Genomic DNA, 26,995 nt, shown 5'->3' with positions numbered 1-26,995 from the left:
GTTCGATCACCGTCGTGTCTCCGGGACGGTCCGACAACACATACCCAAACTCGGAAACAATCTTTCTCAGGTCCTCTTTCTCAGGTCCTCCTTCACTTAAGCTAGGCGCTAGGTTTATCTGCTCCCGGATTACTTTCGATCCCCCTTCGATCACCTCACTAGAACTCAAATTTTCTGCTTCCTCTTCCTCTGAAGCCTTCAACAGCTGATTTACGACCGCTTGATGTTGAACATTGGGTTTCATCAAGTTGTAAATTTTGTTCTGCCGCCTTCCTACTTGCACCTCATAAGTTGTATCGCAAGGCTTCGATAATACTGTGGCGGGCCCTTCCCAATCAACCTCAAGCTTGTTCCTTTTGGGTGGCTGCAGCCGCATTACCTGATTATCAACTTCAAAAGCGCGCTTCTTCCCCGATTTCTCGTAGTGCTCCTTCGACAGCACTTTTGCCGCGTTTTTCTGGCTTTCCACGAGCGCTTCAATTTGGCTTTCCACTAGCGCTTCAATCGAGAGATCCTCACTCTGCCCTCGAATGAGCGTCTCTCGATCAACTCTCGGCAGCTCGCTCCAACTTTCCGCAACAGGCGAGAGCGTTGCAACCCTCTCGCTCTGACTCAATGGCGCCACGTCGTCTCCCCCAGCGCATACCGCGCCGGCCGCTCCCGCGACGGGCCGCTCGCGTGACTGCTCACATGACTCATGCGGAAAATTTCCTTTCTGGGGTTCCGTCGACCCGCCGACAAGGTCACTTGAGAGTTCACCGCATGGAACCAAGTCAAGCTTCCGCGAAAGCTTTCGCGCTTGCGATCGCGTGAGAGCCATGCACGCTAAGTTGGGGAAGAACGATTTGCCCTGCTCTTTGAGAAGCTGCTCTGAGTTGTTGGAGAATAGATAAGGAAAACGATCATTTAGCGCGGCAGACACAGCTGCTTCGGTGCGAAGCTTACCGAACGGGCCTTCAATGACAACCGTGGCGATTGGTAAGCGAACACTCTGCACCTCGGCGACTTGCCTAATCCACGCGCATTCTCCTGTGAAGTCATCCGGAGACACCAATGAAGGATGGACAACGTCCATGGTTGCCGCTGAGTCTCTAAGTGCTCGGCACGTTTTCTCATTGACCCTAATTTCTTGGAGATACGGCTCCAACAACCGAATGTTTTTTTCTGATTCTCGGATCGTTGCGAAGGCAAATTTTTCCTGACAGTTTCTCGCGATGTGCCCTTCCTTTTTACAGTTTTAGCAGATTAGCGGCTTCCGTTTGTTTTCCGATTCAAATGCCTGTGTGGTAGAAACCTCACTCGATCTCTCCGCTTCTGTTTGCCCTTCCCCTACACTGTCCTTCGTAAGAGAGGGGTCCTTTTTGAAATTACGGTGCGGAACGGGTTTCCGTTGATCAGGTTTCCTTGAAAAGCCCTCTTTCTTTTCATCCTTTTCAACGCGCGCTGCCCTGCTATGCAACTTTCGGCGAGTATAATACTCCTCAGCTAACTCAGCTGCCTTGTTTAACTGTACGTCTCCAAGTCTGTCCTGCAGCCAAAGTTTGACATCCTCCTCGATGCAGCGGTAGAATTGCTCCAATGCAACGCATTCCACCACTTTATCGCGGTCGTCATAAACACCTTCGCCCTTGAGCCATTCAATCAAATCGGCTTTAAGACGAAGATCCTGTGCTGACCCCATCGCTAGCGCGACACGTGTGCCCCGAACTCTACGTGAGTGAAATGTGCAGTGTGTGCGCGAGCGCGAGAGCCACCCTGGCTCACATACTCTGGGGATGTGACGCAGACAGCGCGGACGGTCCGGTGTTACCGCCGCAAGTAGAACAGCGTGTGGGGTCTACGGACCCAGAAGACCAGCGAAGGGCCGTCCGGCAGCTCGAGGTCGCACTGGCGCTGCAAAGGCGAAAGGGGGACACCCCCAGTAACCCGAGCGGCGACGGGGCACGAAGGCCTTGAGGTCTAGGCCCGCGTGACATTAGGACTTCTAGTGTAACGTGAGATAGGGTGAACCCCACGCCCTGCGCGGCCGGAGGGAATCCCGCATGCTGGAACCCAATAAAGTTTATTCTCTCTCTCTCTTTAAGACGAAACGCGAAGTCAACGTGTGACTCATTCCCCTTTTCAGCATACCGGAACCTTTGCCTGAAAGCCTCGGGTGACAACTTATAACGTCTCAAGAGCACTTCCTTAACCTCGTCATAGCTCTCAAACGCTTCCCTAGACAAGCAAGTTATCGCGTCGGACACTTCGCCGGGAAGAAGAGCTAGCAGGTTCCGCGCCCAAAGACACCGCTCCAAAGCATTTCGCTCACAGACGTGTTCAAACTTGACGAGATACTTCGCCATGTCCTCGCCTACTACGAACGGTGGCAGTTGGTCCCGAATTCTGAAACCGCTGACCTGAATCGTCGGAGAAGCTACGCTAGGCGCCTGCGAACACTGTAGGATTGCCAATTCTAGTCGTTTCAACTCTAGGCGCTCTTGTCTCTCGGCCTCCTCGCGCTCGCGAGCTTCTCGCCTTTCTTCACGTTCGCGAGCTTCGCGCCTTTCTTCACGTTCGCGAGCTTCGCGCCTTTCAGCCTCCTCACGTTCGCGAGCTTCTACTTCTCGCCTTTCAGCCTCCTCACGGCGTGCTTTGATATCCACCCAGGCCTCATCGACTTCCTCAGCCGACACTCCCTCATCCTTCATGATCTCAAGGATCGCTTGCTTTCGTTTCGCACGGCCCAAAGTAATGCCGAGTTCCTCACAAATTTCGATGAGTTCCTTCACTTTAAGGTTCTCCATCGTTCACACTAGCCTCTTGCTGTTTCCCCTGTTAAGAATCTACTTGCCGTACCCACTATAAGCCTACTAGCAAGACGCGCAAGCAATTTTTCACACTCCCGTGTTTACCCCCTCCGCATTAACTTTGGTTTCAAAGCGCTTCGACTTGGCTTGAAACGATCAAAGCTCACTTCAATGCTTCACACAGCCCTTCTCTAAACTACTACAACCTGAGCTAGAGTAGTCTGGTGAACTGAGGGGAAAACATCAGGCACTCACCGCATCGATGTCGCTGACGCCGGCCGATCCCGCAGCTGCCAACCACTGTTGAGAAGCGGACCGAAATCCCACCGCTGCCACCACTGTTGCGAACGACGGACCGATCCCACCGAAGCCACCACTGTTGCGAAAGACGGCGACGCCAACACGGCCCCGGAGGCGCCACTGCTTTCAACTCCGCCGGGAAGGTCACCAGCCGTTTGGTAGCGTATGTTTATCAGCTCGCGACTGCTTCTGCGCAGAGCTGATAAGACGAGCGGACGAGACGACGGTGAGTTAAACAAGGTTTATGTACAGCATATTTACAAAGGCGTTACAATTTCGGCACTGGGGCCGACAGAGACTCGAAGAGCCGAGCTCTTCTCTCTAACACATAGGTCAGTCTTTCGCCTAAGACCGCTGACTCACACACATGTCGGCACTCCGACACGGGGACGCCTCTCACATAGGACCGCCGATCGCGACGCGCCGCAGGGCTTCTTTTATTTACACCGGGTCCAACCAAAATGTCCAATCAGAAGCGCCGCTGGTCGTCGGGGCAGATTCCGCCAATGGGGTCCGCCGCGCCATGCGTCAGGCCACCAGACACGCGGCCGCCGGCTCGCTGTCACGTGCGCCGCTGACTCACTGCACATGGGCCAGAGGGGCGCCGCGCGTGTTCACGCCGTCGAGGTGATCGCGCCAGGCGGACTGGCCTTGACCCAGATTGCCTTTTTTCAGAGGCACGGACGTTTGACGAGGACTCGCTGGCATAACACCCCTTACATTCAGGCCACGGTGTAAGATACAAACACTATGTTACACCGTGATTCAGACTATGCGCCGCCTATATGTATATACGTCTTACGTCGACGGCATCCCGCGGGTGACCGTGACGGCGCAATGGAACAGAAGCGGTGTCGTCGAGTCCGGGCGTCACGTTGAAAAAACGACCAAACCTTGGCGGGGCCGCAGGCGCGCAGGTGAGATAGGCACCCAGGCGGGCACCGAAAAAGATCTCCCGCCTGGTGTTGAGGCGAGGAAGTAAACGAAGGGCAGTGAAAACGAGGGGGTCGGCAGCAGCGCCGAAGACGGCGGCGATATAAAGCGCAACGCCCCCGCGCGTAGAGCAGTGAGTGCGTTTGCGCGGCCGGGCGTCGCAGCGTGCGCTTCATGCCTCGCGCTCCTGCTGCTGTTGCCGCCGCTGTGTACGGGAGCGCGTGGGCACGACACCGGGTGCGAGTGATCCGCACACCTGGAGTGGACGTGCTTCTATTCCGCACACAGCTCCCTCCGTATAGAGAGGAAACGATTTAGACTATGTACAGAGCACGGTCAATGCGAAAGCTTCGCAACTGTGGTGACGTGCCGCGGCTGCGTTTTTATTGGTTTGATAAAACGGGCAGCGTTGGTGCGTGCAGTACGCGTGTAAGCACAGAGCTACCGAATGGTATGCGCGCGCCTGTCAATGGTGATAAGCGGATGGCGCCCACTATTATACCATAGCGAAGCCTTATCGCTGTTCGGATATCATTTCACGCCGACAGTACATATTATATATTTATAGTTCACGTGTATTTACATACGTTAACTAGCTTGTAGTGCAGTTTTAAGGAACGTGACAGTTCATTGCGTATAGACTACAGGACAGTCACGAATGTACAAGCCGGTTCGCTCTTACTGAAAGTCGTGCAAACGGGACACGCAAGGCGGCGAGCATCGCGTCGTACGGCCGCTCCCTGCGACGGCAGCTAGCTTCTTCGCCGCCTCGCGCGCCCAGCTGGCCGCGAAGAAAGGAAAGCGCGATCCCCGTAGGCGAAAAAACCAATTTAAATATTACGTTAGGCGGGGGGCTGGCTCGTGATTTATGGAGACACGGGAGTGCCACTGCGGCTCCTCCTTTGGAAAAAATAAAAAAATAAAGGACGATTCGCCTGCGCGCTTTTGCACGTAGCGCGAATGAAAAAAATAAAAATTAAATCTCGGGAGTGGGAGGTGGCATCATCGGTCTGACGGTGCTAAACAATGCGATAGAGCCCGCCACAGCCCAGCCTCGCACGCTCTCCTCTCACTCGCTGTTGGATGCACGCGAAAAGAGGCGAAGATGGTATGCGCATGCGGGAGCAATAAAATCCCGCCCGCGCGCTCTCTGTGTTCGCGCTGCGATGATCGCGCGCCGCCGATTTTAGATCGCGGTGCTGCGGCTGGGCTCGCGCCATGTGCACCTCAATGCGACACCGAAATGGCGCTGACAGTCTTTCTTTCTTTCCTTCTTTCCTTCTTTCTTTCTTTTTTTCCTTATTTCTTTCTTTCTATTTTTATTTCTCTCTTTCTTTCTTTCTTTCTTTCTTTCTTTCTTTCTTTATTTCTTTCTTTCCTAAATTTAGAGCACCGTGTTTCTCTATTATTATACTGCTCGCCGTGTCTTTAATTTTCAGGCTGTTGCCTTTCATCTCATGACATACTTTATCTCACGATGTACTTTTACTATGCATGCCTCCATAGTGTTGTCACTCACTCACTCACTTACTCGCTCACTCACTTGCGGTGTGGTAGCGTATTCTTTTGTGGACTCTGAAAATATCAGCGCAGTCTTGCCCAGGGTGTGATCGTCCCTCTGAGTGCATACTTCCGTAGAGTCCATGCATGTTTCCTTGCAGCATGTTAGCGTATTCTTTCATGGACTGACAATGTATCAGCGCAGCCTTTTTCCGCGTCCCCCACCCCCACCATTCGTTGCGCAAGACCACATTGCGCACACGTGCTTGTGTATTTATGAGTGTTTACCCCGCGGCAGTGGCTCGGTGACAATCGGTGGCCAAAAAACGAGGTCACGGGGTTCGGTTCCAGAACCAATTGATTGATATGTGGGGTTTAACGTCCCAAAACCACCGTATGAATATGAGAGAAGATGTAGTAGACGGCTCCGGATATTTCGACTAGTTGGGGTTCTTTAACGTGCACCCAAATCTGAGCACACGGGCCTAAAACATTTCCGCCCCCATCGGAAATGCAGCCGGGATTTGATCCCTCGACCGGAGGGTCAGCAGCCAAGTATCTTAGCCACTGGGCCACCGTGGCGGGGCGGTTTCAGAACCGAGTGGCCTGAATTTGCTAGCGAAGATAGAATGGGGTATATAAACCCGCTTGTATACTGAGTTCTTGTGCATTTCGGGACTCCGGATGGCGGTAATCTCCTTGCCTCTTGATGTGGGACATTATCAACCAAGGAACTACGGTTGACTGTGCCCTATTAGGCCAACGTTGGGTTGTTCTTGCTTCCGCTGTTTTGAAGTTGCTTGCCACTGCGAAGGCTTATGTTTTAAAGTTTTTATCTGATAAAAACCCCATATTTGGCTTTCACAAATCTATGCGGGGGAACTAATGCAACTACTGCTGTTGCGTTCGTCTTTTGCAAATCACTCAGTCATGACTCGGTAAACTTCAAAGAAGGCGTCTGAGAGCGATCTATTGCGCGATCAAGGAAACTATGTAAACGCGTACATTTGTGTACCATGCGTGTTCATAATCTATAAGCCACAACAAACAAAAGTACTAACCAATTTCATTCACTGAAGTATGCCAAGTTGGGCGAATCGGTAATAAGCCCTAATGTAACTGCGTGCACACACACACACACACACACACACACACACGCACACACACACACACACACACACACACACACGCACACACAACACACACACACACACACACACACACAAAACGGACGAAAACACGAAAGGAGAGAAAGGGACAGAGAAGTGTAGTGTATCCACTCGTGTTTTACATTATGGCTCATTTGCTGTATTTAAGTTACACTTCCACAAAATTAGCTCAATAATCCGTGGTCCACATATTGTACGCGCACGTAAGCGAGAATACCATCACGGAGCAGGCGCGGCTCTCGCTCGGTGTGTGAGCACTCGACCCAGCGAACGGGACGTCCAGCGTACAGCACAGGCAAGACGGTATACCTCTCCACACACAGCTTCAACGCGTGTCCTATACCGTCATCTGGTAGCCCATACGGTAGCGATCGTATACTCGGGGCACGCACACAATAAAAGGTGTCTCAAAACATGCGCAGAGAAAAGAAAAAAGAAACACCGTATCGTTCCTTTATCACTTCGCTTCTCGCCGCCCGGTGCGACGCCTCAACGCGTCTGGGGCGGTGAAAAATGACGTGTCCCCCGAATTAATTCGACGCGACTTCGCGGAGTGGAATGGAGCGCTTTCAAGGACGATCGAGCAGCCTCGCCCGCGCTGGCCGTTTCGCTGCTCCGTATAGCCGAGGAGTAAATGTGTCTTATACGCGTTTCTCCATCCTCATTTTTCATGCCGCGCTTTCAACGATCACGCCTTGACGAACCCCTACGGGCTTTTTTTTTTCTTTTAATCGTGTCTCCCGCAACAACGCCGTCGTAAACTGCGTACACAGGCGCGCCGTCGATCTTGTTCATACAAGCGGTGGCATATATCTCGCGTGTCGAGCGATATCGTGGTGCGAGACCTCCTTCCAAACCCGTTTAGAGAAGAAAAAAAATTCATTCACGGTTTTTGTATATGGCCGTGTTCTCGACTGTGGTCGGCTCGTGTGTCTATCGAAATGTATACTGCCCGAGGTGGCACCTGGCGGTAAGCGATGGCGACGATGACGTCATACATAGTTGCGGCCCACAGCTGTCCGTGCTTACCGCTTTTTTTTTTTCTCGTAATTGTTGTTGTTATTGTTCATGGTCAACATTTTTCAAAGCCGTCGTTTGGGCATGGCCTCCGAGGTGGCGGCCGCGCGGTCATACGTCTGCATCTCGGAGTCCATGGTTTGGCGTATAAGTTTCATATAAATACACTAGAGGGAACTCTGGCGCTGGTGTCGATGGCAGCGGCTACGCACAGCGGTTCAGCCAGCATATGGGAATGGTGGGTAGTACACAAGTTTTTGTACTATCTTCGTTCTTTCGGCTTTGTTTGGCTTCGCGTGACTTGGAGCTGCTTTGTCATGAGGGGACGGTCAGCAAATGTTCAGCAGTTGCACTTCGCCACCTTAACCTTTTAGGCTCACCACTTCAAACCAGAACACGATGACAATGGTCCGCTCTTTTGTTCAAAACAAAACCAAAACATAAGAACAAACAAAGCCATACGTGCGCGGCTGCTGACCCGCGGGTCGCGGGATCAAATCCCGGAGGCGGTGGCGGCGGCTGCTGCATTTTTGATGGAGGCTAAAGCATAGGTCAGTGATCTCACTCGTGAGTCTACTCACTCAGACTTAGATCAAGCCGTGAGTCTGAGTAAGTCCGGGTGAGTGTAATATTTTTTTGAGTCTGAGTCCAAGTGAGTCCAAAGCTACGAAGAAATTTCATGAGTGAGTCCGAGTGAGCTCCACAAGTTTTGCCGAGCTATGGGCGAAAGAGCTGTTGGCCCGTGTGTTCAGGTTTGGGGGCACGTTAAAGAACCCCAGGTGGTCGAAATTTGCAGAGCCCTCCACTACGGCGTCTCTCAAAATCATATGGTGGTTTTGGGACGTTACTTCCCCACATGTCGTTGTCTTTTTTTGTCAACTTTTAAAACTATAGGTTTCCAGAACTACATTACTTATATGAACGCAGCAGCGCGGAAAAGAATTGTGTAAATTCACTTGCTTCATGTGTTCTGCGATCGGCAGGCTCCTCTGCATCGCTCAAGCCACGACGTTTTCTTTTATAGACTCATTCTTTTCTTTTCCAGTTTCGAGAGCACGACGAAATCAGAACGACGACAAAGGGACAAGTAGAAGAAGACGACGACGACGAGAGAAAGAGCTTTGTCGTCGTTCTGATCTCGCGCTATAACTATCCTCATCTCATAGCAATCAGCCCAAACTGTCATGCATCGAGAGCACGCGTCAATCTACAACAATATACGCCCGCTTTATCAGTCCTTAGGTCGGTATTTTATGATAAGAACATTGCTACACCAATTTATCGGATCCTGGTTTGAACGCGCGAGTCGCACAGCAGTAATCGCGCGGTATTGCGATACAGGAGCCCGCATACAAACGGGCGGAAGCCAGTATATACTGCAGCTTCGAGTGGCACTCGCGGCGGACGACAATGAGCAGCCCACATTGTGCCACGTTTCTCGCGTCTATAGCGTTGCACTTCGCGATATTCCGAGACTCGAAAGCCGCGTGAGTATACACGTGTACAAACGGCACCAAGCTTGCAGGTATTGGTTCGTTCGGTTTACGGGGTCGAACCTCCCAAAGTTTATTTATTGACATGTGGGGTTTAACGTCCCGAAACCACCATACGATTACGAGAGACGCCGTAGTGGAGGCCTCCGGAAATTTCGACCACCTGTGGTTCTTTAACGTGCACCCAAATCTGAGCACACGGGCCTACAGCATTTCCGCCTCCATAGGAAATGCAGCCGCCGCAGCCGGGATTCGATCCCGCGCCATGCGGGTCAGCAGCCGAGTACCTTAGCCACTAGACCAACGTGGCGGGGCGAACGTCCCAAAGTGGCCCAGGATACGATAGTCGCCGCAGAGGAGGGTTCCGGTTAATTTGACCTACCTACGAGCTTCATTAAGTGCTCATGCAATGCACAATACACGGGTCTCTCCTCTATCGAATGTTTTACCTAAGGTATATGGGTGCTGCCGTGCTGGACTGTCAAGTCGATGTTTCCTCGTTTTCGTATGCGGCGGTGTGAATTAATAAGGCCATGAAACATCGCACGCACAAACTCAAACGCTTTGATGCGTATGCGTCTTCTGTAACACCGTTCGCTTAGTTCTTAAAGATGCAAAACACGCAGGTTCACAACCCAACATGGCGGCACTCAAACGCCTCCATTAGGTAGTCTATAGGCTCTTTCGAAATGCGACCAATGCGACCGCTACAGGAACTGGCGTATTTCCGGTTCCGGTCATCTACAACCCAGCACCGCAACCACCGAGCCATACAGCAGCCGGCTTCTTTGCGACAGTGTGTCACCTATAATTACTCGTACATTCCGACAACAATGTGACGCGTTGAGTATTTTTGGACAACCGGGTTCACCCCGAACTGCTCCAGCTTGCCAGCCCTGAAGCAAAACCGGAATTCCTACGCCGCGACCTCTCATATAGAGGTACATGTTTCAGCCCTAACACATTGGATACGTGTTTCGTCTCCTAAGAGGTTCTTAAATACTCCAGGCGCACTCCGATTGGTCCGCATAGTCGAAAACGCCTCGAGACGAACTGCAGCTAAAAAGAGGCTTCTTTCTTTCTTCGAACTGCCGCAGTTTCGTGTGAAGGCAGCGTTCGGAGACGCCATTAGCAACTGCGCTTCGTTTCTATCTATATAGTTTTCTCAAATAACGCCACGCGGCGATCGTTAGAGGGGGCTACCTTTAAATGCCATTGCACGAGCATTTATTGCCGTTCGGGAGGCGGAGACGAGATGCTTTGCCAGCGCGGTCGCCGACGAGGGAACCGAGCCGGTGACCTCGTCCGGTGTAGTTCAAGCAGCAGAACGCTATCAAGTCCGCAGCATCGTCCTTCCGTGTATCTGGAAGGCCACCCGTGTATTATTACAACCTGCGTAGATTGCGGCTTGTTTTTTTTTTCTCTGTACAACGGAAAACATCTTCGCGTTTCCACCTCGATCTCCGCCACTCATTCCACCGGGAATGGAATACAAGCGGAATAGTGTGAACAACTCGCTTGCGGTGTCATATGCGGACGCCAGAGAATCGAGATTGCCGCATCGGAAGAAAGATGACATGCGGCGATAATACAGATTGCATTCTTCAATCGGTGTGCACAGAATAAGGATCCCAAAACCTCTTTCCCTCCCTCCTCGCTCCACATGGATCCACGTCCGCGTTGTACTTGTATTGTTCGTTTTTGAACGCTTCGTACAAGCTTTTCCAATCCTCCTCCGCAATGGCACATCACGACACCGAAGGAGAGAGGGAGCGTGCGAGAATATAAAATCTCGCATATACTACATATAGGAAGCTAGCCGCCGAAAAAAAGAAGCCGGAATTGCAGATTCCATCTTTTAATACACAACCGCCTTGGAAGTATAGCGCGTACGCCGCCCGCCATCTTCCACAGCACATCACGTCCACGAAGAAAGAACCTATCTCTCGGCTTCATTCCGTCTTGTACACAAACACACACGCACAACTCAACCCCCCACGCAACACGCAGACAAACAACAAACACGTGTACGCACGCGCGCATACTCGCAATAACGAAAAAAAAAACAGGGTAGAATAAGTGACGCTACATTGCTGCTTCTGAACTTGCGCCACCTCGTTTCATCGACTGGATCGTGCGTCTTTGTCACTTCTCTGCATTTTACTCCTCCTCCTCCTCTCTCTCTCTCTCTCTCTCTCTCTCTGTACACCGCGGGCTAGCACGAAGAAAGCCCGATGCGAGCACAAACGCACTCACGTACTATACACGAAAGTACAACACCAAGAGTTGAGAGAGAAGCAGTATAGCGGGTGGCATTGGTATAGGGAGAGAAGCACCGATTGGATGGGAAGCCTCCTCACCGCAGCGTCATCTACCCTAAGGTCGGCGCGTACACGCTGGAACGCGCGCCGCGCCGCTGAAGCGACGACGAAGGGGGAGGGGGAAGGAGGACCGGATTGAGATATCAAACTTCTCAATATACACTCCATTAAAAGAAGCGGGGAGGTCGGCACGGCTTCATCTACGGTACGCGTGCCATCTCCGCCGCCAAACATCAGAAGCAACGCGTATTCACACACTATTCCCGCATCTCTTTTCGATTGCGTGCAACTTATTTTTCTTCTTCACGGGAGGCACGACGATCGGAGTGCGTTCCTGTACAATTTCTTCTATTTCCTTCTTCGTCATCTTTTGCGTTCTCCAACTCGTATATCCCGGCCGTATTCTTCTTGTTCTTTTTTTGTTTTGTTTTTCACGCTTCCGCGCGAAGACCGCCGCGGGTTCACGTGTCGGGCAACGCAATCCATTTTGACAGACACCTCCCTCGCACCCTCGACGGCGGTGAGAAGACAGCGCAAGAAAGAACACGTAAAGACAACAACAAAATGGCGAGTACGTATCCAAACAAGTGCGGATATAATGAAGACGGTAGAAGCACGAGCCAGCTGCCGCAAGTACGCGCGGGGACGATACCAAACTTGGTGGCGCACGCAGTGGCGTCGCTCTTTTGATCGTCCAACCGCGTCGGGAAGCTTGGGAGTGATACCTCCACGCGAACACAGACGCCAATTCTTTCCATCATTTTCATCATATAGACATTTTTTTTTTTTCTTCGACAGCTGCACGGAGGTTTCTATCCGTATAGTCGAGGCTTCTCGGACCCATGCTATGCACGTTTCCACGAGAGGACGTTTCGGCCAACGTACACTCGCACATTCGCTAGAGTCTTCTTACACGATCGAGTTATGCGTAGGGTTTCGCTTGGGAGAACTCAATTTAGTCGAAGAGCGTACACTTTGAACATTTTCCCGTCGCTCCTCGCCTATGCTGCTATACTTATCTATGTATTTCCGTATCGAAGTATGACTGTATTTTCATATGTACCGAGCTGAACACGTCTACATTTAGTTCTGTCTTCCCTTATCTACTTGAACGTTTGCCTGCTCATGAAATTCTTCAGCTTGCAGCTGTGTTTACGTGTATAGTTCCCTGGAGATGCTGGACATACAGTAGGGGGGAAAGTGATTATAAATGAAAAAAAAAGAGAAAAGTGAACCCCGTAACTGTATCTCAGGGGGAGGACACCTCAACAGTAGCTGACGAGGGATAGGGTAGAGAAGGGATTAAAAGGATAGGATTAAAAGGTAAAGAGATAGAGAGAAAGGAGAGAGCGAGGCGCAGGGACAGGTAGCGACGGAAGTAAGGAGAAGACAGGAAAGATGGACACGGTTGCAGGAGTCCGAGGACGGGGCACCACTGGCGATAGCTCTTGTAGGCGTCAGGAGGGGGCGTAGGACCAACCCAGTCGGGCAGAGCTGCACTGTCGTCGGAGATCGCGAGGGCACAACCGATCGGCACGGAATCCGGCGAATAAACTCCGACATACAGTAACACCACGTTGTCAGTTACGATCGTAAACTCAACGTCGTTCCTATCTGTGAAACGAACGTATCTATCGCTCGCATCGTATCTTCGATGAGCTACTAGTGTTGGAGTAGCCGAGTGGATATCCTCCTCTGAAAGCTCCTCTGACCGACTACTTTATATTTCCTTTATCAACTTGGAACACAGACGCTTTACAGAACAGTACGTCTCGAGTTTGAATTTTGGCGTGTTTGAGCTGTGCAAGGCTGCAATACCGCCGCTGCATTTCTTCGAATGCACAAGAGTTACTGACCGCGGGTCAATGAAGCCAAGAATGAACGCTTGTTGTTTGCGCACGCACGCACGCATGCATGCACCCCCCCCCCCCCCACACACACACACACCCTCACGTGACCAGCTTCTCTTTTCTATTATGTTCCAGTCTCATTTCCCCCTTCAGCAGCGTAGGGTAACAAAATGGCACTCAACCGGGTAAGGTCGCCTATATTGTTCTCTCTATACAAGGTGCCTGTCTCACACACAGCGTTGTGTCGCTGTGTGTGACAACTTAAACGTCTACAAGTGTCAACCTGCACACGTTTGTGTAGCTCCTTCAATCCCAGGTAGAGAGGCATGAAATGTCGCAGATCCGCGCACATCGCCAAAAAAACGACTCAAAATTTGAGTCTCGTCGTTTCCTTTCCCCTCTCCGGTTATTCTCGGTTTTCTTTGATAACCGCCTCCCACAGCCCTCCCCCCCACCTTTCCCGCTCGCCTTGCAGGTTGAAGGTTTCCGTCGTAGCCGCTTACGTCGACCTCAACCGGAGAGGAAGGGAGACCAGTCACTCCGCGTGATTCCCAACTACCAGCGGCAACAGCACCTTCTTATTCTTCGCTTCTGGCGATGCCCGCTTCTCCTCTCGTTTTTTTTTTTATTTCCATCCTCGTCATCATCTTTTTGCTCTTCGGTTCAACGTGCCGTCGCAATTATCATTCCAAACTCGGCATCTTTCTCAATCTCAATAACCTCTGCAGTTTGAGGCGCCGTCTGCGCGCCACACTCGAAACACGAACTCTCTCTCACTCTCTCACATTCGTAGCTACCGGGTTGACTCTCCCCCTCGGCTTATTCTCTCTCTCCTCCTTCGGTTGGCGGTGTCGGTCACGGGACCCGATCTCTACGGGTTTGTTATGCCCCACCTTGTCTGCCTGCCTGTCGATCCATCTGTATTTACAAGCGCGCCCACCGCGTGACTGGCTGCCTGCTGCACGCACGGTCGGCCAAGAAGAGACGTGGAACAAGCGGACCGTCCCGGCAACGCACCTTGCGAGTCCGTACTGTACAGGATGCTGTAACGAATACGAAATCGAAGACGGAATCGCCGTTTTGAGGGGGTTACTTCTTTTTCACTCCTTGCGTCTCGAGAAAAAGAAAACACAAATAAATCACACCTTTATATGCATTCGGCTAAGACGACTTAAAGGTGAGGTTCGTTATCAGGTATAATAATGACATTATGTGGGAGTTTACGTTCCAAAGCCACCATATGATCATCAGAGACGCCCCAGTGGATGACTCCGCGAATTTCCACCACTTGGGTGTTCTTTAACGTGCAACTGAAATTGCACACCAGTACACGGGCCACTACTATATCGCCTCCATCGAAATGCGAACGGCACGGCCGGGATCGAACCCACTACCTTCGGGCCAGCAGCCGAGCATCCCAGCCATCGATCCACCGAGGCAGACACGCGAAGTCCATTATTAGGGTGAAAGCCTTAGATTATCCCATTAAACGCGAAAATTGGCCGGCAGCATCGGCGTCTACGTGAGTGATGCAAAAATATACGCGACGACGTCGCCACGCAACGTAATCGTGACGTCACAGATCGCCAGAAGATGCGGCGCCATCTGACATGGCGCCACGTGATGAAATCATTACGTGACATTATCGCTTGGTCGTAGGTTGACCGATCACGGAGGCGAAGCGAAATCACATAAGGTGCAAAAACCCTGCAATGCATTTAATCGCGGAGGCTATGTAAAGCCACATTAGGTGCTGAAAACGTCCTCAGGGCCGGTGAGAGGATCAATACAAAGGAATGAGAAGACAAAGAAGACGGCTTACGCAATGAACAAGGGACACTGAGTTCGTACTATCATCTTAATCGGAGATTGATGAGCCCCGTGACTTTTTGTACAACATACCACGCTTTCGAAATTAAAGTCCTTGTTGATGCCGTGGCTGATGATGATAGTGATGAATAGCAACTCATGCCTTTGCAATGAATTCGCGGCTTTCAACCACCCACCTGCTCGCTACGCAATTCAGGAGGTGCGATATCACGTACGACCCTACGCTTCTGTTGTTTACCTTTACCCATTATAGGGTATCGAATCGGGTATTTTTGTTCCATTTGACCTGCTATTTTTTCCGCATTGCATTTATCTCTCTCTCTCTCTCTCTCTCTCTCTAAGTTTCTGCCACGCGATATGCATTTGTCAACACCACTACTTGCGTGACATGATCACTGCACCGTAGGAGGTGGAGGAGGAAAGCTTAAGCGGAAGGACAGGGAGGTTAGCCAGTTCTTAGACCACCCGGCTACCCTGTGCTGGGGAAAAGGGTGAGGGGAAGAAAATCCGTATTTTTCGATTATGGTTTCGAGCACTCGTTGTGATAGAATGATTGACTGATTTCGATTCCCTTCGTTCGGTTCCAATCGTTATTATCTGATTTTTAATAAGCTCACGCAAGCTTTTACACCGCATTGCATGCTTTCCAAGGCCAGCGTCTCCTGACGCACTTCACGATTTCGCCTTAAAGATATATCTTAAAGATAATATTCAACCGTAATTCGTATGCGAATTACGGTTGAATATGACTTTTTCAGTTGGCGGTGCGAATTTGTTTTTTCCCGCGGCAGGTACGTAGTATTAGAGCATCTAGTAAGAAAAGTGGTGCGAAAGTTGCTACAAAGCCGTGTGAAACGGGTGGTTGCATAATGGAAATTTCAGTGACTATGGTACTGCGTATCCAGTGCCGCTTCATGAACGTGCTGTATTGTTTGATTGGTTGATTTTTCTCGATACGTAGTGCCTATTGTTACCACAACAAAGTTATCACGATGCTACTGTCGTGTTATATATTAACAACCCGAGAAAGTTGATTACACTTTCAATCAATCAATCAATCAATCAATGAAGCTTTATTTTCATAAATAGATATATGCAATTACAGGGATTATTTGGACCGATAGCCTAAAGTGGCTAGTGGACGGTCCAATACAATGTGCAACATAAAAAAGTGTACAGGTCAGCTCTGAGGTAACAACAACAACACAGTAATACATTTTTTCTTGCAGATATGCATACTTATTAGCTTGCAGCTAGTTTCTTTACCAACACTTTACCAACAATAGGGTGAACGGCGCTGCTGAGTGATAATCTGCGCCCCGCCGTGGTGGTCTACCGGCTTAGGTACTCGGCTGCTGACCCACAGGTCTCGGGGGTTGCATCCCGGTTGTGGCGGCTGCATTTTCGAAGGAGGCGAAAATGCTGTAGGCCGGTGCGCTCAGATTTGGTTGCACGTTAAAGAACTCCAGGTGGCCGAAATTTCCGGAGTCCTCCACTACGGCGTCTCTCATAATCATATGGTGGTTTTGGGATGTTAAACCCCACGTATCAACCAATCAGAGTAATAATGTGCCTCTAAACTGCAATGCCTTTAGCTCAAACACAGTGATGAACTGTTTCATGGGGACATGATATTTCATTATTCCGAGACACTTGCGTACAGATTATCATATACAAATTTTCGTATCAGGTAATACCATAATATATCAGGTCACATAGATATACAGATTAGCACATATTGTGCGTATGATGAAAACAATTATGGAATGACAGAAGCGCGGGCTTCCCCTCACAAAGCCTCGTGATGCGGCGAAGCAAGCTCCGACGAACTGCTTTTTGGAAACGCTTCTTCCTTCCTTACCCAAGCATACATACGCGCAGAGGCGATCAGCTCTGATTTCGCGAATGTATTAAATTTCAGATAAAATTATAAAAGAGGAATTTCCGTAAAAATTCGCGCTGCGCACTTAGCACAAGTGCTTCGTTCGCTGTACGCCCTGCAGCCCTGACTGCAGACACGCCTTCCGACTGCAGGTGAATTCGCGCTGAGCGGCTGTGAAACTGTGACACTCCTTATGTCCAAGGCCTCTGATATTAGACAGTTTCAACATTCGTGCAGGCTATGCACGTTCTATTACAGAAGCATCGCTACATTACTATATAGACTCATCTCTGCTCTTCCGCAAGCACCATGCAATATTCGCAATATAGACCTCTCTGTGTACAGACTCATCAGTGCTCTTCAGCAAAGACTACACAATACACATCTCTATATCTTTTCACCTCTATATAGACACATCACTATCTGACTATAAGGGCTTACTAGTGCTCCTCGGCAAGGACTATACACTCATCGCTATATAGACTGATCACTATATAGACTGTATAGATTCGTCATACATATACCAAAGGATTCTTCGATGTGCCCGATTCCTGCTGCAGCTCCTCGTCTCGCCTGCGGGCGAACCATGTGCGATGCCGTAAAAAAAAAAAAAAAAACACTGCCAAATTACCGCGCGCCAGGCAGCAGCCACAGTTCCTCACTTTGATTGGAACGCCTTCGGGGGCTTCTTCGGCAGTCGCCACCTTTGAGCAGGCCGCCACGTGCCATCTTCGCAGCCATAACGCGCCGGGCTCAATCCCCGATGCCCTCCCTGAATTTTTTCCTTTCTCTCTTTTTTTTTTCATATCTCACCGCCTTAACGTTTTCTTCGCATTCTTCTTCTTCTCTCTCAAACCTCTCCTCCACCTCATTCTTCACCCCACCATATTCAGAGTTCTTTATGGGGCAAAGAACGCATAGACAGGAAGGGGGTGTGGGGGATGCTTTGAAGGAGCGCGAAGAATACAAGGCTTTTGTTTCACCCGGACACCCCCCCCCCCCCTCCCGCAATCTCTCCAAACGCATCCCAATGCCACACCACTTCTTCTGCACTACCCCCCCACCCGACTCCTCACCCTCAAACCGGATTTTAAACAGACGCTTTGCCGACCGGCGGTTCCCTTCTCAGTGCAGCATTTTTTTTTTTTTCGGTACGAGTCCGTCTGCCGCTCGCTTGGAATACGCGGCGCATGCGCTTACAGACGCACACACGCAGGCATTTCGACCGTCTGTGTAAACGCCAGACGAGCCGCGCGTTTGCATACATCACGCACTAACACACACAGACCGGCCGGTTGGTCGTTCGGCGGTCGAAACGCTATAGAGAAAAGAAGCCGGAATGAAGTTTGTGTGAAGTCGCATACGCGACGGACGGCGGTTTCTGGCGGGCGCATGTCGGCGGGTGGAAATACGCCGGAGAACAGATTTGGAAGGGGATGTCTGAAATTCCTTTCGCCTCTCCGTTCCGGACCTTCTCGTCCAACCCTTTGTCTCACATTTGGAATACAGGCCCGCATTCACAGAAAAGGCTCCTACGATAGGAAAACTCGCAGGTTTCCTTTCGCATTCGCCCAAGATGCTTCGAACGAGCAAGCCATCTTCTTCTGCCGCCCTTTCTGCAAGTGTAATGTGGTTTTGCACGGCCTTCGAGATCGAAAACGTTGCCTTCGTGATCGGTGACGACGTCATGTGATGATGTCATCGTGTGACCTGACGCCATAAATACTTTATGTTGGTGTCGTCACAATTTTTAGGTATATTCATGACGTCGTAACTTCAGGGTATTTCGTTTTTTTTCTACAAGCAATCTTACGAAAGCAACGATTTGTGAATTCTGTACTTTGGTTCTTCTGGTTGTCCTGCTGTTTATACTTTTACTTTTCTACGTTCACTCCTGGCAACTCGAGCTTCGATACCTTGTCACAGAGTGAGGCGAAACTTTGCTCGCCTTCTAGGAATAATAATAATAATAATAATAATAATAATAATAATAATAATAATAATAATAATAATAATAATAATAAAGGTGGCGACATTGTCTCTTTCATCTGATAGTATACGTCGGGAGCGACAGCTGCACAAATGCACGTGACATCACTGAAAAGAAGCGCTTTAACGGCAATGTACAACTATAAGCGTTATCCTACGACGCGGACGGCAGGATTGCAGTTCGGCAGACCGCCGCAACGTGTCACTACCAGTGCAGCCGTAGCCCAGTAAGAAAACTGACCTGGCCCACTTCGCCCCTTCTTTAGGACGCCAGGAAAAATTACGCCATCGTCGTCCTCACAGGCAATGGGTGCAGCATAAAGACGTCTTTCAGAGAGGCATCGCCCCGGTGTGACATCTAATTTTACTATAAGGCCTTCGCCCAGCGCCCCATTGAGCCCGAAGACAAGGAAGCCCCCCAGTGCAGGCGGCAAAGTTAAGACGATCGCTCCTTGGATTAACCTCGGCTAAGCCACGCTAAATGCCGGCTACGCACGGGAAGTATCCGTCCCCGGAGCGTTAGCTTAACGCGTCTATATATACGGCCTATACTCAGCGGACGCTTTACTCGGCCGCATAATGCTACCGCCTTGTTCGACTAACTCCTCTACCCTTGCCCTTTGCCGAACCCTTCTAGTACCTTCACGCCGAATGTCAAGGGACTTGCTTTGGCTGTGGAAGATAGGAAGGCCATGCCCCTTTCACTAGACTCTTGCTCTTCTGTCATTACCTAACGCGGTCTCAGTTCCGAAGGGTACTTCGCACTACCATGTGCTATTTATTTAGTCGGGAGCCTTGGATGGCTCCCCAAGTGCGTAAAGTGACCGCTAATGCAAAACACGAACGGCGCAGTGAATAACCATGCGACTATGCTCCCGTATGACGTCATGGATCGCCATAATTAGTGACGTTACGCTATGACGTCTCATTCGGTCATCACCAAGACACACTACAAGTCATCACAGGTGTGCCACATTGCAAGCACAACAGTGTTGTACTCAAGTGTTGGTACTTCTTTAAAAATCACAGATTCCATCATGTATTTGCTTAGCACGGCCTCAAGGCGACAGCCTTCTTTTTCTCAGTCGATGTATTGATCATTTCCAAGCCTCTCTCCAAAAGTATCCTGCACTTCACGGCTCAGTGATCCGAGGCACTGCAAGCTTTCTGCATCTTAGCTGGCTTTGCACTGCCTTCGTGATCGTCACACCTTTGACCAAGCAAAGATGCCTTATAATGACGCTATCATGTCACGTCATAATCACGTCATCAATATCGGAGCTCTTTGGCGTCGTTGTGACGTCACACGGTCAAGTTACACCGCGATAACAATATTTTGCGCCACCCTTATCGACGCCACCGACGCCGACAGAGTTAGATGATGCATCTAAGGCTGTCGCCTTGAAAACCAAATTCACGTGTTAATGACGACTGGTTCTTCTGTGCGGTCTCGGGTTGGTTGCGTTTTTGTTTCCGCGTATTTGATTGCTTTTTTTTTTCTCTTCCTAGCCCCTTCTTTTCTGTCCACATTTATGACCGTCCTTCCATTCATCCGCCTCTCGTCCACTTCCCCGTCGTTCCGCTGCATCTGTTTTGGAGGCTCTGTGAAAACAAAGGCGGCGGCTATGGGAGCGCGGCCCGTCCTGTGGGCCCGGCGGCGTATGATATATGGATTACTGTTGGTTTGACGGGCACGCCATGAGAAGCGAGCGGTGTACAGCCTTCCTTCTGGCACGCCGGAAACTTGAGGCTATACGAAACAAGGGGGCAGGAAAAGAACGAAGAAAGAAAAAAATCCAGCGTGCCACCCTGCGGCTTGTCTCGGCTGTGGCCGGCTCGTTTGTTAGGGAGGCTGGCGGTGGTGGCTTCGTCTGTCTGGCCCTGGGGCTTTCGAGCTGAACCTCTTGACGGCTTCGCTATAGCGTCGCTGCGTATAAAGCCGGCCTCGCGAGTAAACTACGCCGACCAAGGCGAAGTCAAGTCAGACTAGTCATCATGATGCGGAACTGGAATCCATCGCGAAGTCCTACTGAAGGGCGTGTGCTATGGTCATCACAATACAGAACGTCTCTTAGCGTTGATTTCGCGCACACTCTACCGCGGCGACGTTAACCTAACTGGCGCAGCTGAGTTAGCGGCGACCGTTGGTCAAGAAGGTCGCGGGTTCGCATCATGTCAGAGGATTTACTGCCCATCTGGCGTTTCTTAAATTTCGCGAAGCAGCGTGTGGTGAAGTTTACGTCACGCTATAAGTCCGTAGCGAAATGAACCTGAAGAAGACAAGTTGGACTTGTTCAAATGGTAGGCTTTCATGATAATTTTAAATCGGTGCTCGACACGAGGGACAAAGCAAGCTCGGCACTTTGTGCGTCACTTATTTTCCTCGCCGGGTCAAGTGCTATGTTATAGTTAAGATATAAACGAGCCTCTTCAAAGGAAAAAGGGTCTCAATTTTGCCTCCTGTAGCAAAGACTCGCTGAAAAACCGAAGACATAGCGTGACATTGTACGAATGCTGTTCACTTCAAGTGTGCGCTTACCTCGGTGCCCTTTACATCAGTGCTCTCAAAGATTCAGGCATCGTCGTAACGCTTTGCTTATCGAGTGCCGAATCAGTGCCCAGGTAAATGTAGCTTCACGAAACTTCCTACCCGGTTACTTTGAAAACTACGCTACCTAAATCGCATTAATTAGAAGTTTCCCGCGCTACACCCCCACTCCTTTTTTTTTCCCCCTCGAGAACCTAATTCGCTGCAAAGTACGTATACGTATGGGCGGATCTCGTAAACAAAAACGAACCCCGTCGAAGATTTATTCCGGAGATCCTCGGGTTGATAATCTACGAAAGAGGAACATAATGATCCGATCGGTGCTTGTTGCTCATGTTTACGCTGGAATCCTGTTTGTTTTTTTTACGGGCGCACGCGAACTTGGGGAGTTTCGCACGCGATCGTGGTCACGGGCAAGACGCACGCGTGGGTGCATGGAGTGGGGTTTTTCTTTCCCGGTAAAATAAATATCCGCTTTCTCGTCGCCATTGCTTCCAATTTCTGGAGAAAAAAAAAAACGGGCTTCTTTATTCCTCCCCCACGTGAAAGAAGGAATGAACGGATGAAAAGGGGCAGCAGACGAGGGGAAAGGCTTACGAAGGTTCTTGTTTGGCCGAAACGTACCGCACATCCGTGGGTCCGTGAAAGCGAAGGAACAAGCTGGGAGCTTACAGTTCGGTAAGCATCTAAAAGAGTCGCGCGCAATATGCCAAAGGGGGGAGAAATTTGTGTATACATAAGAACGGGGGTGTGGGGTTGGATTTGAGGCTGGAGAGGAGGATGAAGGGAAGGAGAGAAGAACGCGGTTCGCCGTGAGGAGGTCATAAAAAAAGACAAAACTGTTGGTTAAGGTTGGGAATGGTTTGGAAAAGAAGCACACAACAACGCTCAAAGGGGTAGCAGCGAAAAAAAAAAGAAAACGTCGTTCAATGACGAAGAAAAAAAAACCAAACACACAAACACAAGCACGCCATCCAACGTCCAGCAAACTCGGCTAACCTTCCCCTTCCACATCCAGTCATTCGTTCAGTTCGCCCTCTGATTTATTCGTTCGTCGGTTCTCGCAGCAGACCACGGACAGACCGACGGGCGCGTTTTATTTTTTTGTTTGCGAGCGCTATATAACATATACGTTTTTCTTGGTTTCCGCTTTTTCTCCTTCACAGGCTCCTCTCTTTTCTCCCTCTCTCCATATTCGGCAGTATATACGCACCACGCATCGCTCGTCAAAGCCCCCCCAACTCCCATTTCCTTGCCCCCACGCACACATCACGTCGCTTATTATTAGTATTTTTTTTTTCCCTCTGCTCTCTTCAAAATGCCGATTCGTAAAAACGGAGGCCGTACAGAGAAGGAAACTCCGATGAGGCGAGAGAGAAAGACGCGAGAGGACAGAGAAATGAACGAGGAGGAAACTTGAATATAAAAGAGAAATAAACAGAGAGGCAGAGAGAAAGAAGGGACGGACGACGCGTTGGGTGAGGACGGTGTACGTGGAAAGAAGAGCCGCCGGTTACGTGCGTCTCACTACGTAAAAAGAGAGAAGGGTGGGAAAAAGAACGACGGAGGAGGAGGAGGAGAGCGGGTGCCATTACTGATGTCGCGTGCTCGCTTGCTTCGACGGGCGCATGTTCACTCGCTCGCGCTGGCGGCGGCAGCGGCCCTACACGTCGTACTCTCCCAGTTCCTCGCCGCTTGCGGCGAGCTTCGACATCGAAGCCGTGTACGCGCGTGGCGCCTCCTCCATTCACGGAGCGCGCGTTTGTTTGTCCAAGTCGCTTGTTCTGACCGGCGGTAGCCACCAGCACAGGATCGTCACCAACGCTGCACCTGTGACAGTCTTTCGGACGTACCGTGCAACACTCCGGTGGATGTGAACGTGTCGATGGAACTACACCGGAACCCGACTACGCGGGTTACTCGTCGCCGGGTGCTTACTGCGCGGAGATCCGCGTTGATGGGACGCAGTGTGACGTATCTGTGAACGAAAGGCGCAACCCTTCCCAGCTGCTGTACTACGTGGGTGTGTGTGCTGGACGCTCCGCATCTTCCGACATCCGCTACAAGAAGTGGGGGGAGGAAGACAACGGAGAGAGTCTTCCGACAAACGAACGACGCGCGCGTGCGCGCGTTTGTGTCTAGCCTCGCTGCTGCCGCTAGCTTACGCGCTTTAGCTAGCGCGCGTGGCCTTCCTCTCCTACATTTTTTTTTTTTCGACAACGGCAGCCAGCCATTCCAGCCGCCGCTCCACCTCCTCGGTCGTGCATCCTCCGCCCGTGTAGCGCTAGACTCCACCCCCCATCTGGAAAAGCGACGCGCCGCGCGAAAGGCGACAGATCGGCAGGCCCCGCTTTCAAGAGCGCTGTCGCTGCGAGAGCGGCGGCGTGTTAAAACAACGCGATACGGCTGCCGCCGCTGCCGAGTGTGTGGCCGGGCGCCCCACTACCCGTGTTGCGCGTGTGTGTATGTGTGTGCGTGCCGTGTGAGAAACGCGCGCGCCGCTGCCTCATTTTTTTGTTTCTTCGCTGCGCACGCTCGGCACTTCGTCCCCGTTCGATGATCGTGAAGACCTCTGCTTCCTCGGACACACGGCCATCTCGAGTGGGACGTCGTCGCTAAACCACTACGGGATATCCGAAGAGATCCACCGAATCAAGTTCATGGAACGGATAACCACCGTCCTGGCGCATCGGCACACGGCGGTGTGAGACGAAAATGTGTTCCGACAGTGTCTCCGATACGAGGCCCGTGACGCTAGTGCCAGTGTTTCGACCTTTCGATTCGGTCGGTCCATCCGCTTGTGCTAGCTGGGTGCCTGTGGTGCGTCGCTTTCGTTGTTGCTCGTCATCGGAGGTTGTCATGGAGCGAGTCGTGTCGCGAGTCTTCACCGTCCAGCAAGAGCGTCGCCACCTACGGGCCGTCGTTATGCGACACGAGAGCCACTGACACCGACGCCGCGATTTCATGCTTCCTTGTACTGGGCGCGAGGCATTCGCACAGTAAGTGAGAAAACAACAACCCTGCAGCGACCCACCCCACATTATCGGGGAAGAGTCGCGTTGCACTCGCGAGATTTCCTTATTGTTTGAAATGAACGCTGACATAATCGCCGAACGACTACTTTAGTTTCCAAATGCACTGGTAATCTCAACATTACGATGTAAGCTGCACTGCGACCTATTTATGAAGACGAGGTTTAATCGTACGCTCGGAAGATTGAATGCACGATTCAGCGGAGTTACTACATAGCGTGTTCTGTCGTCGCCAAACTTGGCCTCGCGTATTCTACAGTACATGAAATTAGCAGTTGAATAGAGTGTTTCTATGCAGACATATACGCTGGCTCACTGAAATGAGTGCCATAAAACAGCACGTTCATCAATACAAAGTTTTCCGAGACGGGCTTCCACGCACACCTGTCTTAGGCTTGACGAAGTGCGCACAAACCTGTTCTGTTCTTCATTCAGTAAGAAGTGTGTAGACGAGCATTTTGGTCAAGTCTACATTAAGGTGTTCGTAGGTAACCTGCAGACTAACGCCATTACATATTGTACAGCGAGTGTCTTCGGCGAGATGAAAAAAAAAACACATCAAACTTATTTGTCCATGTCCTCTGTTTATGTGCATTGCATAGTTTTATTTCTCAAACAGCCGACAGGCAACGTGCTCTGACGTCACCGAAACCGCCCCGTTGGCGTACCATCGTGATTGGACGTCATTTTGTGATGTGACGTTTACTGGTATCAATACTACGCGTACAGACCCCTTCATTATTCGTGAAGAGGCTAATATCGTTTCGGTCGCGTCGTCATCACATTGAAGCGAGGTTGACGGCACGCTGATTATGAGCTCATCAAAACCGCCATGTTAAAGTTCCGGTATGTCGAAAACATGCTTCCGTGACGTCAGGTGCTAGCTGTCCAATAAGAGAGTGTTAACTATAGCCCTAATAGCAATATATCACCGTGCAAGGCTGCAGCGCCACCGCTCAACGGAAGAGGCAACTACCCTTCTGGCGTCTCCTACAAGGAGTGTCTGGTTGATGGTGGTGGTGGTGAAAAACATTTATTTACAAAAGAGAGGTGTAGGACCTCTGTAGAGGCCCCTACAGACTAGGTGGAGTCTCTATTCCGGGACCCCATTGGTTAAAGCCGCCGTCTTGGCTCTCTGGACCAAGGCCTGCTGGGCCTGAAGGTCTGAGCAGCCGAGCAGGGCCGCCTCCCAGTCCTCTCGCCTAGGGTTTGGGTTAGGAGTAATGGCTGCGTTAGCTTGGCAGGCCCACACCATGTGGTAGGTGTCTGCCACCTCCCCACAGTGCTGGCACTGTCCTGTGACCGTAGGGTCGAAATGTTTGACTATGGCAGGACATAGCAATGTATTCGTCTGGAGGCGAAGCAAAATGCGCTCCTCTGCTTTCTTCAACCCCCGTGCGGGGGGAGGGTAGCGGCGATGACTTTCCCGATAATAATAAAGAATTTCCTTATATCGGAGGAGAGGGTAACCCTCCTCATCGGTCTCCATCGGCATTGACGAAGGTAGCCCGGAAATGAGCGCTCGGGCAGCCGCATCTGCAGCCTCATTTCCCCGCAATCCCTGATGGCCCGGTGTCCATATAATGCGTTTCGGATGAGGGTCCGTGTCTCTTATGCAGTTGCGCAGTATTGTCTCGGCTAACGGTGATATGTACCCGGCTGTATAATTACGACACGCTCGGCGCGAATCCGTGATAATATATCGGGAATTACTGTGAGAGGCCGCAAGGGCAATGGCGACCTCCTCAGCCTGTGTTACAGAATACGCCCTAAAGGTTAGCCCATCCACCTGTGTGCCCTCGTGAATAGCAGCCGCCGTGTACCACCCCTTGGAGGTGGGGCCAGCAACGTCCACGTAGTACACACCTGGCTTCTGTCCAAATTGTCGTTCCAGCGCCCGAGCGCGTGCGTCACGTCGCGCTGTGTGTTCATCTCTGTCCATTTTAGTGGGTAGAGGTCGGACCAGAAGGGCTGTGCGCCACAGTTCTGGCACTTTGACCCGTTCCTGTTGTTCGAAATCATGTCTTATGTGCAGACGTGCAAGCAGGCGTTGGCCAGAGTTGGTTTGGGCTAGCCGTGTGTACTGGTTTAAAAGATGGGCTTCCTTCAGCTCTTGGTATGAATTAATCACACCCAATGCCTTGAGACGGCTGTTGGATGTAGAGATCGGAAGATCAAGAGCCCGCTTTATTGTGTCTGGTTGAGCGGGTTCCTCTCCCCACTGCCTGAGAGGTTTGGACTGTACCGTAGAACAGACCGAAGGACGAACTTCTTGGGCAGAGTTGGGCTGTATATTTCGGCGCAGTCGAATTCGACGAGTGTTCACGCATGAGGACATTCGG

At 50.9% G+C, this 26,995-nt stretch overlaps 1 protein-coding gene and 1 long non-coding RNA gene across 4 annotated transcripts in view; one reads left to right on the top strand and one right to left on the bottom strand.

The window, feature by feature from the left end:
• LOC142774702 (uncharacterized) overlaps nt 1–26,995 on the bottom strand; it is a 341,818-nt gene that overhangs the window by 173,302 nt on the left and 141,521 nt on the right. The gene's annotated exons all lie outside the window — the stretch shown is intronic.
• The window catches only part of LOC142774701 (uncharacterized), a 237,424-nt gene that overhangs the window by 198,123 nt on the left and 12,306 nt on the right, over nt 1–26,995 (top strand). The window contains exon 1 of one of the 3 annotated variants that reach the window (XM_075875559.1): nt 23,275–24,620. The exons of the other annotated variants lie outside the window; for them this stretch is intronic. The gene's annotated coding sequence lies outside the window, so the exon portion shown is untranslated. Of the gene's footprint in view, nt 1–23,274; nt 24,621–26,995 lie in introns of those variants that run through there. 3 annotated transcript variants of the gene reach the window in all.

The sequence above is a fragment of the Rhipicephalus microplus genome, chromosome 10 (genome assembly GCF_043290135.1).
Source record: "Rhipicephalus microplus isolate Deutch F79 chromosome 10, USDA_Rmic, whole genome shotgun sequence".
Taxonomy (NCBI): Eukaryota; Metazoa; Arthropoda; class Arachnida; order Ixodida; family Ixodidae; genus Rhipicephalus; species Rhipicephalus microplus.
This window is presented reverse-complemented; position numbering and strand designations above follow the sequence as displayed.